Source organism: Crinia signifera, chromosome 12 (genome assembly GCF_055691185.1).
Source record: "Crinia signifera chromosome 12, ASM5569118v1, whole genome shotgun sequence".
Lineage (NCBI taxonomy): Eukaryota > Metazoa > Chordata > Amphibia > Anura > Myobatrachidae > Crinia > Crinia signifera.
The window spans coordinates 83,375,793-83,399,700 of NC_139228.1; the positions used below are offsets into that span (position 1 = coordinate 83,375,793).

General features: G+C 47.6%; 1 long non-coding RNA gene across 1 annotated transcript in view; it reads right to left on the bottom strand.

Annotated features, from left to right (window-relative positions):
- Nucleotides 1-4,650: 4,650 nt before the first annotated feature.
- LOC146050092 (uncharacterized) overlaps nt 4,651-23,908 on the bottom strand; it is a 70,981-nt gene continuing 51,723 nt past the window's right edge. Inside the window, exon 3 of the long non-coding RNA XR_014466260.1 lies at nt 4,651-5,255. This is a non-coding gene — a long non-coding RNA (uncharacterized LOC146050092). The remainder of the gene's footprint in view (nt 5,256-23,908) is intronic.

Below are 23,908 nucleotides of genomic sequence, written 5' to 3' on the forward strand. Positions count from 1 at the left end.
ATTACATTTTTTAAAATTCATCAATTGATTGTTTATTTAGTTCCTCAAACAGCGCAGTTTCACCCCATTTTCTATTCTGGTTCCCAATATGTGTATTCTATAATAACAGAGCATAGAGTTCTGCTGTATATCTGCACGGGAAGACCCTAGGTCAACATCTGAAATAGGTCAACTTGTCTAAGGTCGACAGGGCTGGAAGGTGGACACAAGCATTAGTTCAACAATGGTAAGGTCAACAGTCGAAAGGTCGGCATGAGTTTTTCGCGGTTTTTAAGAGTGTGCCGAGCGCTGCGAGATGCGGTACACATTGACGGTGTCCATGTTGACACTTTGACTGCCGACCTTCCCATTGTCGATCTACTGCTTGTGCCGACCTTACAACCCTGTCGACCTTAGCCATGTCGACCCTTTTTAAGTGTCGACTTTCAGTGGTCTACAAAATACATGTCAACCTAAATCGGGTTGACACCGTGACCCATGCACACTGTGTCATCATTGTTCCTTTTGCTATAATTGCTATGTGCAGGTAATATAATTAACAATAGGAGTGACTGCATATTGATCACCACCCAGGAACCACAGTAACCTGATACCGGAATTATCTGTACAGAAGCCAGGTAGTGTCTTCTCTATCCTCATCCAGCTTGATCTGTCGGCTGCCTTTGACACTGTTGACCACCCTCTCCTGCTCAACACCCTCCGCTCCTTTGGCATCACTGGCACGGTCTTCTCCTGGTTCACCTCATACCTCTCCGATCGCTCCTTCTCCGTCTCCACTCCGAGCTCCTCCTCTCCTACTACCCCCCAGCCAGTCGGTGTTCCCCAAGGGTCAGTCCTTGGCCCTCTCCTCTTCTCCCTCTACACCACCTCTCTGGGCACCCTCATCAGCTCCTATGGTTTTCATTACCACCTTTATGCTGATGATACCCTAATCTATCTCTCCTCCCCCGACTTATCCCCATCACTTCTGTCCAAGGTCTCCGAATGCCTCACGGCCATCTCAGCCTGGATGGCCCAACGCTTCCTGAAACTAAACATGGCTAAAACTGAACTTCTAATCTTCCATCCCCCGAACATCCCCTCTTCTCCCACTATCTCCATCAGCATTGGTGAAACCGAGATCACGTCCACCGACCAAACGCGCTGCCTCGGTGTCATCATTGACTCCTCCCTCTCTTTCACCCCCCACATTCGTGCTCTCTCACAGTCTTGCCGCTTTCACCTACGCAACATCTCACGCATCAGACCATTCCTCTCCACTGACGCGACCAAAATTCTCATTCACTCTCTTGTCATCTCCCGCCTTGACTACTGCAACATCCTTCTCTCTGGGCTACCCCTCACCCGCCTCGCACCTCTCCAATCCATTCTTAACGCTGCTGCTAGGCTCATCTTCCTCTCCCGCCGCTCTACCTCCGCCTCCCCCCTCTGTCTATCTCTTCACTGGCTCCCCATTCCTTTCCGAGTTCTCTTTAAACTCCTCACCACCACCTACAAGGCTCTCTCCTCCTCCACAGCTCCCTACCTCTCTTCACTGATCTCTATCCACACTCCCTCCCGTCCTCTTCGCTCCATCGCTGACCACCGACTGACCTCTCACCTAATCACCTCCTCCCACTCCCGTGTCCAAGATTTCTCTCGCGCTGCCCCCCTGCACTGGAACAACCTCCCGCCACCCATCAGGCTATCTGATTCCCTTACCTCCTTCAAGCGCTCCCTCAAAACCCACTTTTTTCGACTAGCCTATCCCTCCTCCTAACCTCTTTTGATCCTCCTATCCTGCCTCCGTTCCCCTCCGTTCCTACTTATCCTATTGTATTTCGTTTGTCCACCCACCTATTTTTAGTCTGTTAACTCTTATGAGTAGGGTCCTCCTTCCTCACGTACTCACCCTACCCCATTACCTCACCTGTGCTCCTGTCCTGTTCTTCCCTTCCTCTACTTCATCTTCAGTCTCCTTGACAATTTTGACACCTACTTCAGAACTGATGCTGATTTTAGTTCTACCAGCTATACCCCTATTTATACTGTATCTTTCAACACACCCTGTACGTTACCTTGTAATTTGTTTTTTTTGTTTGCTATGTACAGCGCTGCTGACACTTTGCGGCGCCTTATAAATAAATGTACTACTACTACTACTAGTGTCTATTATAATGGCAATAAATACCAGTGAGAGGATATAGATGTAATTAGTCACATAGATGGAGACCTTATAACGATTCCGCTACAGAGAGTATACTGACCATAGGCACCACACAATGAGCATATTCCATCTCCGACACATAACTATTGGATAATAACCTCTTTCTTGCTAGCTAGGATAATTATTACTGAGACCTATACAGTTTACAAGTCACAGGGGTATGTCTATTAAAGTGTGGGGTTATAGAAATGAAGATGTTGTCGGTAGCAACCAATAAAATTATAGCTAGTATCTTCTAGAACACGGGTGTCAAACACAAGGCCCGCGGGCCAAATCCGGCCCGCCAGACCTCGTCATGTGGCCCGCGCAGCCGCCGCCACCCACCCCCGCCTTGCACCGATTACATTACTGCGGGAAGCCATCACAGTGTGAGTGTCACATCACATTCAGTGACACTCACATGACGACTCGAGACTGAGAGACATACCTAACAACGTGAGGAAGCCGGGTGACACAGTCACTCCGCCGCGGCACTCGCTGGGAGGAGGAGAGAGGCAGGACAGTGGACACAGACTTGTTAGTGTCACTGTGTGACATGCCCGACTCCTCCCTGGCTCCTCCTGCGGGCAGCGGCTACGGCGCTGCCATGTGTGACACACGCCAGCCTGACAGCAGTGCCAGTGACACGGTGACGTGCATGCTGCTGCGGCTGCCTGTCGGACTTGGATGCCGGCCCGACGTGAGCTGCCTCCTGCCTGTGGTGCCACGCTGCGCAGCAGTGGCATCAGTTGGTTCAGTATATTTACTGTAAGTTCAGCAGCGGGATGGGCACAGTTGTGTTGTCTCTTGTTGTCCAGACCAGTCTGTCCAGTCCAGAGTCCGTGGCCGGGCAGGCAGAGAGCCAGGGCAGCAGCACACAGCCGAAGCCTGAACCCACAAATCTGCAGTGCGGCTGCCTGTGTCCAGGGTCATTATCATTATCTGTCCCACTGTCACCACCAGTCCAGAACTCTAGCGAGAGTCCTGCGAACCCAGAGGCCCAGGTCACCTGCTGGGCGATCTGACGTCACGTCACTGTGCCCTGTTCCAGGCCCCCAGCCAATCTCCCAGGCCCAACCAGCTCCGGCTGTTTCACTGTCACCAGTCCAGGACTGCAGGTAGTCCCCTTCTGCGGCCCTTTGAGGGTGACCAAACTGCTGATGCGGCCCCCGATGAATTTGAGTTTGACACCCCTGTTCTAGAAGGTGCTAGCTATATATATGTAGAATCTAAATGGTTGCCGTGGGAAATATCTCCACTTCTATAAACCCGCACTTTAGGAAATATATATCACACACAGTTTTATGTATCTTATATTATTAAGCACCACTTGAATATTGTTTCTTATATACAGTGGCGCCAGGGGGGGGGGGGGGGGGTATTTTTTACCCGGGCACGGGTCAGATGGACAGGTGCGGGTGAAGCTCCCCCGTTGCAGGGAGTCGGGTAGTGGAGAGAGAGATGACAGGCTGTTTTGGCAGTACAGCCTCTCTCCCCAGCTCAGCGCAAGCTGCTCAGTACTGAGATGGGGAGAGAGAGAGGCAGCTGCACTTAGCAGTGTGAGTGCGGAGCTGGGGAGAGAGGCTGTGCTGCAGCAGCCTGTCATCTCTCTCTCTCCACTGCCCAGCTCCCTGCAACATGAGAGCAGAACCCAGGCCCCTCCTGGAGACCCAGGCTCGGATAAAAAGTACCCGCTCCCCCAGGGGCGTAACTAACTATTTGGCGCCCCCCCACCGCACGTTTATTCGGCGCCCACACCCCCCCCCCACCCCCCCACCTACCTAACCTGCCCCCCCCTTCTTACCCGCGGTCTGCGTCTCACCCGGCTCTCTGTCGGAAATTGGGGGCGCCGCCGGGGGGGCTGCGGGGCTATAGTTACCCGCGGTCTGCGTCTCGCCCGGCTCTCTGTCGGGACCTTCCTGACGTCACGGTCCCGGCCGGCTCCTGCTGCTACAATGAAAACGGACTCTTAGAAAATGGCTGCCCCCATACTTCAGACAGAAAACTGTCTGCAGTATGGGGGCAGCCATTTTTTAATTGTCAGTTTTCATTGCAGCAGGAGCCGGCCGGGACCGTGACGTCAGGAAGGTCCCGACAGAGAGCCGGGCGAGACGCAGACCGCGGGTAACTATAGCCCCGCAGCCCCCCCGGCGGCGCCCCCAATTTCTCTGCGCCCCCCCACCACCGCGGGGGCTGCGGAGCTATAGTTATGCCACTGCGCTCCCCCCTCTCTAGGCCACTGGACACAGGAGCCATGTTTCAGTATGTAATAGTTTGCAGCTGCTGTCAGATACACTCCCAGAAAGAGGCCATGACACTCCTGCAAATTCCCCATTACTTCCCCAAATGGCCCTGTACTGTCAGCCACTTCGCAAATAAATCCTCATCGCAGCGGCATCTTGACGCATGCGGTGTGATCGCAACACATGGACAGCGTGATGAAAACCACTCAGCAGCATGGATAATCTCTAAATCAGGCCCTCAATAAACACCCCTGCAATCAAGTCCCTGACCCAAAGAGCTTGCACTCTAAAGAGGAGTAAGGGACATGCAGGTGGCATACAGGGCATGGTAGAATGTAGGACAAGCTGTGTACACACCTACAGTTGGGATATTGGCAGCGAGATATTACTGTACCACATAATATATATGAGTCATTCAGTATATAAGCAGAAACATAATCAGGTTAGCAATACAGGTATGTGTTAAATGCAAATCAATTGTTAGGCTGGCTCCGGTACAAACTAGTTCTGACTGCCCAACCTGTCTTACACACTGAGCGGGTTATATTATTGGTGCTAAGTCAGATAAAATTTTGGGGTTGGTAGGGGCCATAAGATGCGGTGTGGACAGCCTCTGGGGGTGCCGGACGGGGTCCCGACAGGCATTTACCCGGCGTCGGGATCCAGACTGTCAAAACACTGACAAGATGGCTCAAACCTGGCTGCTCCCCATCTGCCTGTCACTTCTCTTCTCCAATTTTAAGCTGATTGTAACTTTCCAATTGGTTAAATAGTCCTCGGAGACGGGGGTGCTGCAAGGGTGCCAGAGACAATCCTGGAGATTTTTCCTAGGGAAAAAAAAAGTTATGATGTTAGGAAAAGTCCTACTTGCTATGGGGGTGGGTGAACAAAAAAGATGCAGTGATTTCATTTTCTCTCCTCTGTAAACCCAGTGGCTGCGGTAAACCAAGCACCATGGCCCTTATTCTGATCGGTGCGGATATTCCCGCATTCTTACGGAGCGGTCCGCACGCCACGGTGTTCTGCCGCGTGCGGCCATCGTCCGTAGAAACGCCCACGTGTCCTCCGCATTCGGACGGACTCACTCTTTAAGAACAGGGCGTGTTTACGGACGACATACAAAGCATGCGTGTGCGGGAGAAACACTCCGATTCTGCACGGTATTACAGAGTATTACAGAGTATGCTCGGGAATACCGCATCCGAACGGGAGCCAAGCGGTGCTACCGCACGTAAGCGGAGTATTTACGCCAAACAACCCACTATTAAGTATCTTCTGCAAGACATCACATGACCCACTTATTCAATTACCTATCCTCCTAAAAAACTGCTTATTTGGAATTGGAATCAATTAGATGCCAATATATCCTTACAAGCATGCCTAACACATGCATTGCACACATTAACCCTTACAGCAATTGAAGTGCAATGGTTTCAATTAAAGCACTGACAAGCGTCCTATTAGTGAGTAATGAGTAAAGGAGTAGATTCTATTGGGTTCAGGTGTTAATGCTTGTAGTCATTAGGCGGTACGTTCGCCTACCGCATGAACGAGTGGTGTCCGCTAAGCAATAGTACACTTGTGGACACCGCACATTTCTGCCCTTTTTGATCGCGTGCATTCGGAGTGGTATCCGAATGTACGCCCCCCAACATAAGTGTACTCCCCCGTGTCCGCCCATGTTTCCGCCCCGTTTTGCCCACTTTGAAACTACGCCCATGTGTCATTCCGCATGACGCCCATAATACGCCCATATTTCCTGAATGATTGCGGGGAACAGTTTTGTACGGGATTTGGCCGAACTGGTACCGAGTCAAGGCGTGGCACATGCGCGTTGCGTTCTCCACGCATGCGCAGACGCCGAAAAGACGCGATCCGTAAGAATGCGGTAAAGTCCGCGTCAATCAGAATAAGGGCCCATGTTTTTTTGTTTGTTTTTTTCATTTATTGCCTTCTTGGGAGTAAATTTACTATTGAAAATGGGATGTTGCTATGGGCAACTAATCAGATTCTGGGTGAGATGTACTAAGCCTTGAAAAGGGAAAAAATGGAGATTGATAAACCACCAACCAATCAGCTCTCCTACCTATCATTTTTCAAACACAGCCTGTGACATGGCAGGTAGGAGCTGATTTGGCTGGTGGATTATCACTTTTAAAGCTTAGTACATCTGACCCTCTATCTATTATCTTCTAGAAGGTGCTAATGAAATAAATAAGAAGTAGATTCTGATTGGTTGCCCATAGCAACATTCCCTCTTCATAAGTGCCAGTGGCGGTTTTTTCCTATGGGCTGCAGCCCCCCCCCCCCCCCCCCCCCCCCAGGTAAAATCCGCCACTATAGTGAAGCCAGATGCAGTCTGTCAGACTGCACTGGCTTCACTGTGACTGGCAGTGACTTCCTATTGGAAGTCCGACCTGCCAGTCACCAAGGCAGTCCCATTGGGAAGTGTTACCTCCCTCCGGGACGCCTTGCTGCGGGCTGCCGGGCAAAAACGGCAAATGCGCATGCGCAGTACCTATATCGGTACTGCGAACGCGCTGGTCCTGGTGCCTGTAACTTATATTGTACAGGCGCCGGGACCATGATTACGCCTATGGGCTGCTGCCAAAGAAGAATGTATAAGCTGGCCATACGCCCAGTACATATGTTTGTACTGCGCATGTGTCAGTCCCGGCGCCTGTCATCATAGGACAGGCGCCAGGGACGGGAAGAGGCAACGATGGCGGCGGTGACAGGGGGAGGGGGGTGCCTGCGGCCAGAGGCAGCCTCCCTCCGCGAAAGAGGTAGGAGCCGCCGCTGCTCTCAATAAATAAACCACTTGGTGTGCAATTCACAATCACTCCAGAGAAACCGGGAAAAGAGCATAAAAGGGAATTCCATATATTTTCATTGTGATTCCAATGTAAGTAAAAAGCTCCAGCTAACACAGCGGCAGGCAAATATAGCACATAGGGCCCAATTCAGACCCATACGCAAGGCTGATTGTGAATTTGCAGCCCTGATGCTTACAAAAAGACCCCGCCCATACGCACGGTACGCTGAGCGCATGTGCGGGGACCACTTACGAACGGACCAGGAGAAGGCTACCCTTTGCTGGCTGCTTGCAAGGTGATTGACAGGTGTCGGGCATTTGTAACGGAACGCCGGTGTTTTCCGGAGTGACCAAGAAACCGCTGGCGTTCCCCGGCTGTTGGGAGGGAAGGCCGTTGACGACAGCGGGGGAAAATAATTAGATAGGGAGCGATTTTCCCCCTGTGTGCACAGGGAGGGGGAATGGGAGCTTGGCCAGGTGGGCTCGGAATACTCGCAGCCCAGCCAGCAGATCTGATTCGGGACCATTGTGTTTGTTTCAAATGGATTCTGCGGCAGGTTGATGGCCAAACGGGTAATTATGCTGCGCATCGCACACATCGCACACACACATCGCACACACACATCGCACACACCGCAAGTGCTGCTTCCTAAAACCATCTGAGAGACCATCGTCCTACTCGACATGGCCCTCACGGCTCTGTAGCCAAGGCTAAAAAATATGGGCCTGATTCAGACCTGATTGTGCAGCTGCAAATTTGCAGGCTAGGCGATTACGATAGACTGTGCATGCATATGGGCCATTTTATGGATGCGCAAAACTGCGTCAGGGAATATGCCGGCGTGCCCAGGCATTTTAGGGGAAGGCGTGTGACATCAGCTCCCGCCCCGATCAGTCTGTTTCTATGGCAGCCAGAAAGTAGGTCCTGGGCTACACACAGACTGCGCACAGTGCGGAACCATTCGGTGGTGAGCGGCTTGTGAATGGATTTGCAGCTATTGGCGGGCCGCGCTAAGCAAATCGCAGCCTTGCATGGGGCGGGAGTTCACTCTGGCGGGGCAGCTTATACCTGATAGCTGGGCTCTAAAACTTAGCAGCTGTGCGATCAGGCCTGAATCAGACCCAATAGCCTTGGAGACCAGCAACACCAACATCCCGCCCCCAAATGAGTTCTGCCTGAGAGCCAGTCTGCGGCTTAGGTGGCGACGTAGGATGCATTCTGCACCTCTTAGTGGCTCTTCTCGAATTCAGTGATGGTGACAGCGTCACATACACCGCGCTAGAAAAGGAAGCCGCTGGGACAGGCTTCTCTGTTAGATTTACTGTGCAGGGTTGTGGTGTAGGTGAAGGAACTCAGGGGTAGATGTATGAAGCAGTGATAAGGGAGGAGAAGTGATAAAGTCCCTGGTACTGTATCACCGGCCAATCAGCTCCTGACTGTAAAGTTACAGTCTTGGTTTAAAAAGGGACAGTCAGGAGCTGATTGGCCGGTTTGGCCGGTGATAAAGTACCAGGGACTTTATCACTTCTCCCTTATCACCGCTACATACATCTGCCTCTTATACTTACAAACTCCATGATTCATAAAGGAAAATGTTATAGATGCAGGGGTCAAAGCATGTGTGTGGGGTTTTTTTTTTGGGGGGGGGGGGGGGGGGGGGCTGGGTGGAGCTGTAGGAAAGATGGATGAAGCAGTGATAAGGGAGGAGAAGTGATAAAGTTCCTGGAAGTTTATCACCGGCCATTCAGCTCCTGACTGTTAAGTTACAGGCTGGGTTTAAAAAGGAACAGCCAGGAGCTGATTGGCCGGTAATACAGTACCAGGCACTTTATCACTTCTCCTCCCTTATCACTGCTTCATACATCTACCCCTAAGAGTGGTCATTTGAATGCAAAGCTAGGGGATGTGTAAGTGTTCACATCCCCTCACATGCAAAATCAGGGATTTGTGCGGCGAGTGGGACAGTCGAGCGGCGTTTACTTGTTTGCAAGTCTGCGAACATACGCAGCCTAGTATACAGGCATGAATCAGGCCCTTTGCGTACCAATTTCTTCACAAATATTTATCACCTTATTGAACATAATAGCATTCATATATCAAAGTGACATTTCGGAGTAACAGCTATTTAAGATGCACAGGATAAACATGTATTATATGTATGTATAAGACTTTCTATTTATATTGTCGTTGTTTTATTAGCACATTCATTCCTCGTATAATTAGGTCGTCTTCATAGTAAATATCGTCGGGTTCTACTGTACCTACAAAAAGCAAAGGTGCCAATTAGCATTAGTCGGTCTCCAATACGGGTCCACCATAGGAGGATGCATAGAACACAGAGAAGAGACAGCTGGGAGTAAATCCATTGTAGAGATTTTATCTGTGTAATAACAGGTTACAGTTTTCTTTTAAATTCTTTGTTGAAGCAAAGCAATAAGAAAACAAGGTAGAAGGTAGTCATAAATATATATAATATACAGTATAACCACATGGACTGGGACATCCCGCATATACAACATACAAACTAGGGTGGCCAATCCCAGGGTCAGGATCAGTGGGATCCAGGGATTTGGCCCTAAAAATGCCGGGAATTTGAATCCTAGGTTTGGACCTTCTAATCCTGGCATGCGCAAATCTAATGTCAGGCAGCATCTGAGCACACTCTCAGACGCTGCCCAGCTGCTGCTGACCCCGGCAGTGTGGCTCTGCGGCAGTGCGCAGTGTAACATGATGTCAGAGGTCACGCTGCACAGCCTGTCTGCTGACCACCGAACGGCCTCCTGCCCACCGCACGGTTGGGCTCCTCTACTCAATACTGCCATCATACGATGTTTTATAAGATGCATGGGAGTGCGCATCTTACGACATAAAGGGGGTGATTCTTATCTGTTCGGACGGTGGTTGAGGTAATTCCAATGGTTGAGGCCGGGGTTGGACGGCGGCGGGTGTCGCCCATGGGAACGCCCAGCATTTCATGGGCATCCCTGGAAGTTCCCATGGGTATACGGGAGGGACGAAGTGACCCGGTGGCCGCAAATAAAAGTCTGTGTATTTTTGTTCCCATTATTTGCACTCTGGCAGCGGGTGGAGGGCGGGGAGGGGCATGGGGCGGCGTGCAGCTCCATTAGCATATGGCAATGCCCAGCGTTTCATGGGCATTCCCATGTTAATGAGGCCATGAGGCGGGGGGCGGGCAGCTGACATCACCGAATGTCATATGGATAGTGGTAGATTCTCACTTAGTTCAGTAATACCACTCAGGTGCATGAGGGAGGGGTTAATACTGAGTAGTAACAAGACATTGGTTCCCCCGGCACACTGAGCAATGCTAGTAACCAATCTAGAACACTACATGATGATAGAATTCAGAGATATTGGTTACATATACCTGCGCAGGTGTATGCTATGCCCCCAAGCCACGTCAAGGCTTCTCTGTATATTGGGGTCCCTAGCGCTATATCTAGGTGCAGGGTGTGGCACCCCAAAAAACTATCATAAGCAAGAAAGCCCAGCGCGGCATGCCAGTGATATACTAAGGGGCAGATTTATTAAGCTTGGAGAAGAGATAAACTGGAGATAAAGCGGAGAAAAGGTAAAAGGAGATAAAGCACCAGCCAATCAGCTGTGTTTGAAGGAGGCAGTTGGGAGTTGATTGGCTGGTGCTTTATCTCCTTTTACCTTTTCTCCGCTTTATCTCCAGTTTATCTCTTCTCCAAGCTTAATAAATCTGCCCCTAAGTTTTACTAAATATAAGTGGTAAGAACCCGAAGCTATAGAGAGAGAGAGTGGATCCCACAAGGCTGCGAGTGGATGTTAATGTGTAACATCCTTTCACAGGCCCTGCAAGCGAATCACCCTTGTCAATGGGTGGTGCCAGCCAACCATTCCCAATTGCGAATTTGCAGCCTTGCGAATCAACCAGAATAACCCCCATTATACAATATTGTACTAAACTGAACTGAATGGTAACAATCGTGTACAATATTGCATCATGTGTATGGGCCCTAGCAATTATTACTTGTCTTACAGTAAAGCTGTACTACCACACCTGAAAACTACTACCACACATGAAAACTACTACCACACCTGAAAACTACTACCACACCTGAAAACTACTACCACACCTGAAAACTACTACCACACCTGAAAACTACTACCACACATGAAAACTACTACCACACCTGAAAACTACTACCACACCTGAAAACTACTACCACACCTGAAAACTACTACCACACCTGAAAACTACTACCACACATGAAAACTACTACCACACCTGAAAACTACTACCACACATGAAAACTACTACCACACCTGAAAACTACTACCACACCTGAAAACTACTACCACACCTGAAAACTACTACCACACATGAAAACTACTACCACACATGAAAACTACTACCACACCTGAAAACTACTACCACACATGAAAACTACTACCACACCTGAAAACTACTACCACACCTGAAAACTACTACCACACATGAAAACTACTACCACACCTGAAAACTACTACCACACATGAAAACTACTACCACACCTGAAAACTACTACCACACCTGAAAACTACTACCACACCTGAAAACTACTACCACACATGAAAACTACTACCACACATGAAAACTACTACCACACCTGAAAACTACTACCACACATGAAAACTACTACCACACCTGAAAACTACTACCACACCTGAAAACTACTACCACACATGAAAACTACTACCACACCTGAAAACTACTACCACACATGAAAACTACTACCACACCTGAAAACTACTACCACACCTGAAAACTACTACCACACATGAAAACTACTACCACACCTGAAAACTACTACCACACCTGAAAACTACTACCACACATGAAAACTACTACCACACATGAAAACTACTACCACACCTGAAAACTACTACCACACATGAAAACTACTACCACACCTGAAAACTACTACCACACATGAAAACTACTACCACACCTGAAAACTACTACCACACATGAAAACTACTACCACACCTGAAAACTACTACCACACATGAAAACTACTACCACACATGAAAACTACTACCACACCTGAAAACTACTACCACACCTGAAAACTACTACCACACATGAAAACTACTACCACACATGAAAACTACTACCACACCTGAAAACTACTACCACACATGAAAACTACTACCACACATGAAAACTACTACCACACCTGAAAACTACTACCACACCTGAAAACTACTACCACACATGAAAACTACTACCACACATGAAAACTACTACCACACCTGAAAACTACTACCACACCTGAAAACTACTACCACGCATGAAAACTACTACCACACATGAAAACTACTACCACACATGAAAACTACTACCACACCTGAAAACTACTACCACACATGAAAACTACTACCACACATGAAAACTACTACCACACCTGAAAACTACTACCACACATGAAAACTACTACCACACATGAAAACTACTACCACACCTGAAAACTACTACCACGCATGAAAACTACTACCACACATGAAAACTACTACCACACATGAAAACTACTACCACACCTGAAAACTACTACCACGCATGAAAACTACTACCACACCTGAAAACTACTACCACACATGAAAAAGATGTTACCAGCCCGCACAAGGGACTGATACATGCAGCTGTAAAGACCCAGTAGTGTAGGACCAATCATACGCTGCAAACCACGATATCACAGTTCCTGATTGGTCCACACCCACTCTCACCTTCCATCAAGCACATTCTGCTATTTTACTGGGCCTGTTGTTAGTGCAGCTTTAAAGCTGGATACTTTTTATTCCTGTTTATAAAAGTCACACATTCAATACTGTTGTCATAACTGTTATTGTGATGTCATACAATATTCAGAATGTACCAAAACAGTTGTTTGTGGTCCGGGATATATAAATATAGACATTAAAATGACTTAATCTTTTTTTTTATTTTACTGCATCATAAAAATGACATATTTACTACATAACGCAGCATTTAAAAAAAACAAAAGAATTGTTTACAGTTTTTCAGAGTTCCTCCAGAAATCTCCTGAGCAAATAAGCCTAGATAATTCCCATTGGTTTATAACACTTTAATTGTTCTACTAGAAAGAGTCCCACAGAACAACAAAGGTAAAGTATATTCTATATACTGTAAAAGATGAAGAGGAGATTGTCTTTGCCGTGAAGGTGTAACGTATATTTATATGTTTATAAATGACAAAACATAAAATTTATGACAAGGTGTGTGTGTGTGTGTGTGTGTGTGTGTGTGGGGGGGGGGGGGGGGGTGCAATTTTTTTCGATGTTCCTCAATATTTTCTTACAGGGTATCTACCTAGATTTTCAGTAGAAATGTACTTTTTCATGTGAAAGTACATAGGATCAGTAAGACCTGTGTGTTTTCGCCACCGCAGCAGAGAAAATCCAGCGGCTATCAGGGATTTTGCCTTGCTTGCATGAGGCAGGTGTAACAAAATTCCAGAAAAACTACAGCTTGTGCCAGCTTATTGGGGCTAATAGGACAGCCACCAACCATGCAATTACCTGTGTGCGTGAATATCAGCGCTGCATATTAATCTGGATCCGGCTCTAGCGGCCGGATGCACCAAGTTTCAAAAATACAATAAAGTGAAGAGCAATAAACAACCAGCCAATCTGCTCCCAACTGTCATTTTCCAAACCCAGTCTGTAACATGGTAGTTAAGAGCTGGTTGGCTGGTAGTTTATCACTCTCCACTGTATCACCTTTTTGAAGCTTAGTGCATCTGGTCCTAGGTCTTTTGGAAGCAGGTCTAACACCTGTGTCACATTTGCCCACATACAGTTCATCTAGCTATGGTGAGTGCCCAAACATTTTTGTTATCAATTTTTATTAACATCAAAGGGACTTTTGGAGTGTGGGCAGGTCCACGTGATGTCATAATGCAATGGTCTTCTGGGAACATTTTGAATGGCCAAGATATTTTTTATGGGGCACTAGGGAAGAAAGAAATATGGTACCACTGCATAAAGATGTCCTCATATAGGGGAAATTTACTAAGGTAAATTCGTATTTTAATAGTAAAATGTAAAATACAATTTTTTTTGGCGTATTCGGTACTTTTGGCATTTACTATGCCAAAAATACGATTATTCGTATTGATGGGACATTCGTACGTATTTGTATTTACAAATACGAATGAATACACCTTCGACGAATAAGAATGGTGATTCCTAATTTATTTTCAATACGGCCGGTAATTAGCAGGATACACCCGCTAATTGCCGGTCAAATACGTATGGAAAGTACACTTCATTTTCCAGGCGTATTTGGCTTCAGCCTGCACGGTTAAGTCAGATCCGTGCAGACTGCAATGTGTAAAAAAAATGAAAAATAAATAAATAAAACAGCGTGGGGTCCCCCCCCCACGGCCGTAACCAGCACCAGGCTGAAAGAGCCGTTCTGGTATTAAAAAATCATGAAACCGAGCAAATAGGGCTTCGCTGATTTTTTTTAAACCAAAACAAAATGACTAGGGGGTCCCCCGTATTTTAAGAACCAGCCCCAGGCCAAACCAGCCAGCAGGGTAATGCCACAGCCGGGGGGAGTCTTTTTATACCAGTCCCCTCAGCCAAAGCATTCATTGCTACCGACCAGTCAGCCTGGCCAGGGGTCCTGGGGCAGTGGGGACCCCCTCAAAAAGGGGTCCCCCCCTCCAGGATTTACCTGGCCAGGCTGAAGCCTGGTGCTGTCACCGGTGACCCTGGGCGGTGGGCATCGAGCTGATAAAAGTGTAAAAAATAGATTGAAAAACTATTGTCTTATACTGTGGAACTACGAGTCCCAGCAAGCTTCCCCACATGCTGGGACTTGGAGAACCACAAGTTCCAGCATGCAGGGCATTCAAGGGCCCGTTGGTACTTGTATGTCCACAGTAAAAGAAATAGTTAAATAAACACACACTGACAGACATGAAAAATAAAAGTTTAATACATACATAACACATACATACTGATACTTACCTTTCTTGAGCCCGTAGGTAGGTCCCGGGGTCCAGGCTCCAGGGTCCAGGCTTCGGGGGCCAGGCTACAGGATTCGAAGAAATCCATTTGGGGACCCGTGGAAGGAAATCCTACTCACCAAGGTCCACCGGCGAAGATCACGTCCTCTTCTGTCCGACGTAGTCCAGGTCTTCAGAAAATAAAAAAACACGTATGTTCCAGCCGGCACCACGCACTAACTAATAGGAGAGACGCTGAAGTTTCATCTTCAGCGCCTCTCTTCCAAATGATTCTATTGGCCGCCTGGCGGCCAATCAGGAGCCGGATTTCAGGTTGGGGTCTTATTCCGGTTGGATTGTTTATGCAATACAATCCACAGTTTCCTGTTGGGAAACTATGCATACGCAGGACTTGTTCTACTCACAGGTCCTGAGATCGCATCTCAGAAATGCTAATGTCTCTGACTGATTTACAGACAACAGCTATTGCGTGATGGCTGGGAGTAGAGGCGGCCAGTGTGAGGTCAAGCACTGCGCTGTATATGCAGTTTCCTTGGCCTTGCAATGACCCCTGTGGCTTCAAGCCTAAGTAAGGTCTGATTTCCGGTGGGGGCCAGGAAATGGAGTGCAGGCACGTGGAGCTCCCAGCTTCCATCCCCGGCCCCTGGAAAAGGGGTGCTTCATCGTGCGGACAGAGGTTGGAGGACCGAGGATGGATGTGAGGTCGGGAGGATGGAGGAGGGAAGACAGGAATCGGGGTGGCCCCAGCACAAGATGCGGCAGCCCCCGGCCTGCAGACAGGCAGTGCAATAATGGCCACGAACCCCAGTCGCCGCCCGCAGCAGCAACTTGAGGACATCCATGTGCACCCTGCCCAGCAGGCTCCCCGGCTGCAAATCACCCAGCGTGCCTAGCCGAGGCAGCAGAGGAAGCCCCGGACCAGATCTGGTGATGATCCAAGGGAGCCCGCCCCCCACTCACTCCGTGTACAACCACCTTCTACTGCTGCTGCCCGTGAATAGCATGATCAAGATAGCACTGCTGATGACTGCTAGGAACTGTGCCACTCAGCCATATGTACCCCCGTGTATCTCCTGTCTCGTACATATCACAGCAATCTACAACTGGGCTTATGGCTGCCTAGGTGCTGTGCAGCTCAGCAAATATATGTTCCCTGTGTCTTCCATGTCCATCACCCTCCCCAGGGTACATCTAGCGTATACCTGTATGTGTTATGTATATCTGTCACTGTTTAACTGTTTCCACCCTGGCAATCCAAATCTAATTCCTAGTATATGCAAGTATACCTGACCAATAAAGCTGACTGATTACTCAGGGTTGCAGTCACGATTAATGGTCAAGATGTTCATCTAGAAACACGATTGCGAGGTGGTGTGCACCTCATCCTGTATTGCATTACATAGAATTGCATATGCTACGCTGCTGTGAGAAGATTAGGATATATGATCCAACCTGAATCAAGCCCTTTATCTATATGTAATTCATATCAGCGCCATTGTGGTAAAATTTTTCTTTCAGAGCTTTGCTTTGGGAGTCTTGGTGAAGGCTACTCGTACTTACAGGTTGCATGTGGGATTTAATAGCGCACAAGTATAGATTGATTATTTACTGCATAACGAGGGGAGACCCTATGCAATATTTCCCCTGTGTATCACTACCAGCCATGCCTAAAAAAAAACAAGACTGGTAATCAAATAGGAGGGGAATCACCACCAGGGGCGTAACCAGGACTTTGGTTACCCAGAGCAACATATTGATGTGGTTCCTGTCCCAGTGCTTTTAGAAAGACTCCTCTCCACAGCAGTTATTACTTTCCAGAACCATAGTAGTGCCCTAGTTCATTTCCAGAACCATAGTAGTGCCCTAGTTCATTTCCAGAACCATAGTAGTGCCCTAGTTCATTTCCAGAACCATAGTAGTGCCCTAGTTCATTTCCAGAACCATAGTAGTGCCCTAGTTCATTTCCAGAACCATAGTAGTGCCCTAGTTCATTTTAAGAACCATAGTAGTGCCCTCGTTCATTTTCAGAACCATAGTAGTGCCCTCGTTCATTTTCAGAACCATAGTAGTGCCCTCGTTCATTTTCAGAACCATAGTAGTGCCCTCGTTCATTTCCAGAACCATAGTAGTGCCCTAGTTCATTTACAGAACCATAGTAGTGCCCTAGTTCATTTCCAGAACCATAGTAGTGCCCTAGTTCATTTCCAGAACCATAGTAGTGCCCTGGTTCATTTCCAGAACCATAGTAGTGCCCTAGTTAATTTCCAGAACCATAGTAGTGCCCTAAGTTCATTTTCAGAACCATAGTAGTGCCCTAGTTCATTTCCAGAACCATAGTAGTGCCCTAGTTCATTTCCAGAACCATAGTAGTGCCCTAGTTCATTCCCAGAACCATAGTAGTGCCCTAGTTCATTTCCAGAACCATAGTAGTGCCCTAGTTCATTTTCAGAACCATAGTAGTGCCCTAGTTCATTTCCAGAACCATAGTAGTGCCCTAGTTCATTTTCAGAACCATAGTAGTGCCCTCGTTCATTTTCAGAACCATAGTAGTGCCCTCGTTCATTTCCAGAACCATAGTAGTGCCCTAGTTCATTTCCAGAACCATAGTAGTGCACTAGTTAATTTCCAGAACCATAGTAGTGCCCTAGTTCATTTCCAGAACCATAGTAGTGCCCTAGTTCATTTCCAGAACCATAGTAGTGCCCTAAGTTCATTTTCAGAACCATAGTAGTGCCCTAGTTCATTTCCAGAACCATAGTAGTGCCCTAGTTCATTCCCAGAACCATAGTAGTGCCCTAGTTCATTTTAAGAACCATAGTAGTGCCCTCATTCATTTCCAGAACCATGGTAGTGCTCTAGTTCATTTTCTGAACCATAGTAGTGCCCTAGTTCATTTTCAGAACCATAGTAGTGCTCTAGTTCATTTCCAGAACCATAGTAGTGCCCTAAGTTCATTTTCAGAACCATAGTAGTGCCCTAGTTCATTTCCAGAACCATAGTAGTGCCCTAGTTCATTTCCAGAACCATAGTAGTGCCCTAGTTCATTTCCAGAACCATAGTAGTGCCCTAGTTCATTTTAAGAACCATAGTAGTGCCCTCGTTCATTTTCAGAACCATAGTAGTGCCCTCGTTCATTTTCAGAACCATAGTAGTGCCCTAGTTCATTTCCAGAACCATGGTAGTGCTCTAGTTCATTTTCTGAACCATAGTAGTGCCCTAGTTCATTTCCAGAACCATAGTAGTGCCCTAGTTCATTTCCAGAACCATAGTAGTGCCCTAAGTTCATTTTCAGAACCATAGTAGTGCCCTAGTTCATTTCCAGAACCATAGTAGTGCCCTAGTTCATTTCCAGAACCATAGTAGTGCCCTAGTTCATTTTAAGAACCATAGTAGTGCCCTCGCTCATTTTCAGAACCATAGTAGTGCCCTAGTTCATTTACAGAACCATTGTAGTGCTCTAGTTCATTTTCTGAACCATAGTAGTGCCCTAGTTCATTTTCAGAACCATAGTAGTGCTCTAGTTCATTTGCAGAACCATAGTAGTGCCCTAGTTCATTTTCAGAACCATAGTAGTGCTCTAGTTCATTTCCAGAACCATAGTAGTGCCCTAGTTCATTTCCAGAACCATAGTAGTGCCCTAAGTTCATTTTCAGAACCATAGTAGTGCCCTAGTTCATTTCCAGAACCATAGTAGTGCCCTAGTTCATTTCCAGAACCATAGTAGTGCCCTAGTTCATTTTAAGAACCATAGTAGTGCCCTCGCTCATTTTCAGAACCATAGTAGTGCCCTAGTTCATTTACAGAACCATTGTAGTGCTCTAGTTCATTTTCTGAACCATAGTAGTGCCCTAGTTCATTTTCAGAACCATAGTAGTGCTCTAGTTCATTTGCAGAACCATAGTAGTGCCCTAGTTCATTTTCTGAACCATAGTAGTGCCCTAGTTAATTTCCAGAACCATAGTAGTGCTCTAGTTAATTGTCTGCCCCCATACTGCAGACAGTTTTTGAGTTACGCCACTGCTCTTCTCTATTGACCCCATAGCTATTGAGCAGCACTGTGTCCCCCTAGTACCTTTGGCCTATAAGAAGCAGAGTTAAAAAGGTCAGATATAATGGTAGCTCTGGAGGTATATTTATATAAATAGCAGTCTCGGAATAGATGCTTCACTTTGCCATAGTTGCCATTTGATTATCCTTAATGTGTTAACTCTAGACACACCCTGCTGCACCTTAACATGCAGTCTCTGTGTTTAGTATTTGATGATTTATATGAGCATTTTGCCTGATTGTCTCCCTTTCTGTCCTATTCAGACATCACAGGGAAGAACGCTTCCTGTCATGATTCAATATTTTCGTTGAAAGAGGCCTTAATGCTTTTAAAAGTACATTTGGGGACAGTTTTAAACCACATACGTCAATAACATGTCATATTATATAAGCACATAAACCTACTGGGCTCTGTCAGCACTTGATTGAGCAGTGAGTAGTAACATTGTTTGAGTGTGTCAAATAACCCAACCGCATAATCTCCACCATTACTACAAATCATTATTTGAATATGTCACACTAGTAAAAAGCCAGTCAAAATGACGACTTAGGGCCTTATTCTGGTTCACTTGCAAAGGCAAATTCCTTCTCAAATGGACAAAACCATGTGCACTGCAGGGGGGGGGGGCAGATGTAACATGTGCAGAGAGAATTAGATTTGGGTGAGTTATTTTGTTTCTGTGCAGGGAAAATACTGACTGCTTTATTTGTACACTGCACTATAGATCGCACTTTGCAGTAAAACCCCACCCAGGTTTAACTCTCTCCGCACAAGTTACATCTGCCCCACCTGCAGTGCACATGGTTTTGTCCAATTGAGAAGGAATTTGCCTTTGCGAGTGAACCAGAATAAGGACCAAGGGCCAGTGTAACCTCTGCCCCGCTCCAGGGAAATCCCGCCTTGCTGTACGAATGGATGTGTATAGCAACATATCCGTTTGTACCCGTGCGAATATCCCGTGCGAAGCCTCTCACCATCGAATGAGAAATAAATTGTTCTTATTTAGAATAATACTAAAATCTTTACCGACTCCATAGAGGCAACTGATATTTTAGTTATTCATTATTCTGTCCATCATTCGTGAATGGTAATTCAGATTGCATGTTAAATTAATTCGGCAGACATGACACCGTATTAAGGAACCTTTGAAGCCATGAATTAGCTGTCACACGGGGACATGAATCTGGCCTCACCCGCCCGGCTGTCCATTAGCAGCATTATTAATCTCTAGTAGCAGGTTATTATTATTTGATGATAAATAAGAGAATTCCGATCGCCGGTGTCACTCATTATGCAGAATTCGTCTCATCTCGTGTACCTGCCCTGCTCCATACAGAACTAAGCTCTCATTAAAGTCTATAACGCATACAGTATACTGTACGTCAGTGGGAACCGTCCAGTACATGTGCAGCGTGCACAGCCAAGGACTAATTCTGTGACATTAGCTTGTATGGGATATGGGGGGTGATTCTGGTCTAACTGTCCTGTTGTAAATTCGCAATGGGGACCGATGTTGAAGATCTGTGCATTCACTTATGAGAATATGCGCATGTGCGGGTCTTCTCTGCGGGCGTCCTTGGAGGCTTGCAAAGTTACGCAGCGGGGTGGACGTCCCCATGCGAATGAGGGCAGGTTACTGCCTTCAGTGGGGGGGGGCATCTGACGTCACCAGATGGCAGCTGTCCGCCCTGTTCACAGCTAATCTAGGTCACCATTCACAGGCCTGTAGGGACAGTCGGCGGCCAGCGGGCCCTGTTCACAGCTAATGTAGGTCACCATTCACAGGCCTGTAGGGACAGTCGGCGGCCAGCGGGTGGGTCGGGCATTCACACGTCTGGTGGGAGAAATACCCGCTGCTTTAAGTTCTTCATGGGTTTTTTTGAGCCGACATATGCCGACAGTTGGTATTTCATGCCCTACCATACACTTCCGTGTGGTGGGGCCCTGATACATAACTTCCAGGGTGGTAGAGGATGTGTAATATGCAGAGGAGGGGTGGAGTATAGTGGAGTGGGCTTATTATTCATAATTTTCTGGTGGGAGGACAGCTTGCTTGACTGCAGATATCTCCAGTTCCCGGAAATAGATTTCTTAGATTTGAATGGAATTAAAAACTAGAGAATCCCACCTACCAAATGGTTCTAATTACCCGGGCCCAGGCTTGCTGGAGGGGCCCTGTAGGGGCCCTGGTCGGACCCCTCCTTTCCCCCTCCATCCCTCCCAGGTAGCAACAGCAGCACACACCTACAGCATGTGCTGTGCTGACAGCAGGCTCAGCATGAGCATCTCAGTGACAGCGTGAGAGCCAATGCTGAGCCTACTGTCAGCACAGCACATGCTGTAGTTGTGTGCTGCTGCAGCTGCTGCTGCTGCTGCTGCTGAGTTTAGAGTTTTTAGAGTTTTCTTTCACCCCCTGTAAACATTTTGGGGGAGTGGCCTAAGTGCGGTAGGTGGCCAAACCTTCCACACTTAGGCCTTGCCGCAAAATTTTACCAGGGCCCAGCATTCCTCTCGGCTGCCCTGTAAATAGGGCTGACCCAGTGACCCATTCCCATTTGTATGTCATGCTAACAAGTGCTGTAAGTTCCTTTATTTTCACATTATTGGCAAATGTTTGTTTGGTTTTTAACACTAACATCTGCTTTTTACTATTTAGAATAAAATGGCAATGGAGGTAATAGTATTGTAGACCCCCCCACACACACTAGACGGTACACACCATGAGCGATATTATTATAGACATTGGCACAGCTTCCAGGCCAACCATATCGTGTATATATTGCAGGGGCAAACGTAGGATTTTCGGATGGGGGTTTCCAGTGGGGTGGAGCAAAGCACGGAGATGGACACTTAGGTGACCCAGTATATGCAGAGTCAGTTAAAGTATTATAGATAGACCAAATGTATATAAATAATAATAATAAAATATATATATATATATATATATATATATACACATATACATACAGGGGCGTCAACAGCAGTGTAGACCCCTGGGCATAGCAATGTATTGGGGCACCTACCGATCCTCCAGCGGTAGGGGTGGGGGAAGCTTTGATGTCCCCCGGGTGGTAGGGGGTATTATATCAATCGCTCAGCATATAGGGCCTGGACCAGTAATTTCCACTAATTACCCCTTTACTGCACATATGGTGGGAGATGGGGTGGGAGAAGGGGGCATTGGGCTGAATGAAGGGGCCCTGATACATAACTTCCAGGGTGGTAGAGGCTGTTTAATATGCAGAGGAGGGGTGTATAGTGGAGTGGGCTTATTATTCATAATTTTCTGGTGGGAGGACAGCTTGCTTGACTGCAGATATCTCCAGTTCCCGGAAATAGATTTCTTAGATTTGAATGGAATTAAAAACTAGAGAATCCCACCTACCAAATGGTTTTGGGGTCTAGGGGATCAGAGTTCAGGAGGCAGAGCAATCTGCCAAGGAGTATATAAAACTACATACCAGGTGTGTGGAGCTGGAGCAGTAACCAGCTGGGTACTTGTTTCCTATCTGGGCGCCCACGATTTTAATCGCGGGCATCGGGGGTAAAATCGGGGCCATCGCGGGCATCGCGGCCGATAAAAAACCGGGTGCGATGTGCCAGACGCGATGCCCGCGATTTTCCCATAGAGAACAATGTTAAATGCCTCAATTTACCCGCGATGACCGCGATTTACCATAGGAAACAATGTTAAATGGATCAATTTCCCCAAATTATCATAGGGAACAATGGGAAATGTGGCAAAAACACCCCTGAACATAAAAATGTCCCCCCAAAAGTAGTTGACGCCACCCCGCCATCAACGTGAACCCGAAGCGTGGCGAGCGCAGCGAGCCCGCGAGGGGCGGCGGTACGCGTCCTCCGACCTTTTCATGCCCTACTATCCACTAGGGCGTGGAGTGAGAATAGAATAGTGTGGCGAGCGCAGCGAGCCACCGAGCCCGAAGCGTGGCGAGCGCAGCGAGCCCCGCGGGGGGACGCGGATACCTTCACAGGTAAACGCGTCCCTTCGCGGGCTTCCCAGGTGTCCGCGTCGCCATGGACACCTGGGAAGCCCGCGAGGGGACGTGTATAACTGTGAAGGTATCCGCCACGCTTCGGGCTCGCCACACTATTCTATTCTCACTCCACGCCCTAGTGGATAGTAGGGCATGAAAAGGTCGGAGGACGCGTACCGCCGCCCCTCGCGGGCTCGCTGCGCTCGCCACGCTTCGGGTTCACGTTGATGGCGGGGTGGCGTCAACTACTTTTGGGGGGACATTTTTATGTTCAGGGGTGTTTTTGCCCCATTTCCCATTGTTCCCTATGATAATTTGGGGAAATTGATCCATTTAACATTGTTTCCTATGGTAAATCGCGGTCATCGCGGGTCAATTGGGACATTTAACATTGGTCCCTATGTAAAATCGCGGTAATCGCGTCGGTCGCATCGCATGTCATTATAATGACATGCGATGTACCCGCGATGCCCGCGATGGGCGCCCAGATAGGAAACAAGTACCACCAGCTGCTGGAAGGCTGATATCTCTGGTTCTGGGAAAAGTAGAGACAAGCTACTAGTGTCCATCAAAGGGGCAGAGTCCCAGCTTTTG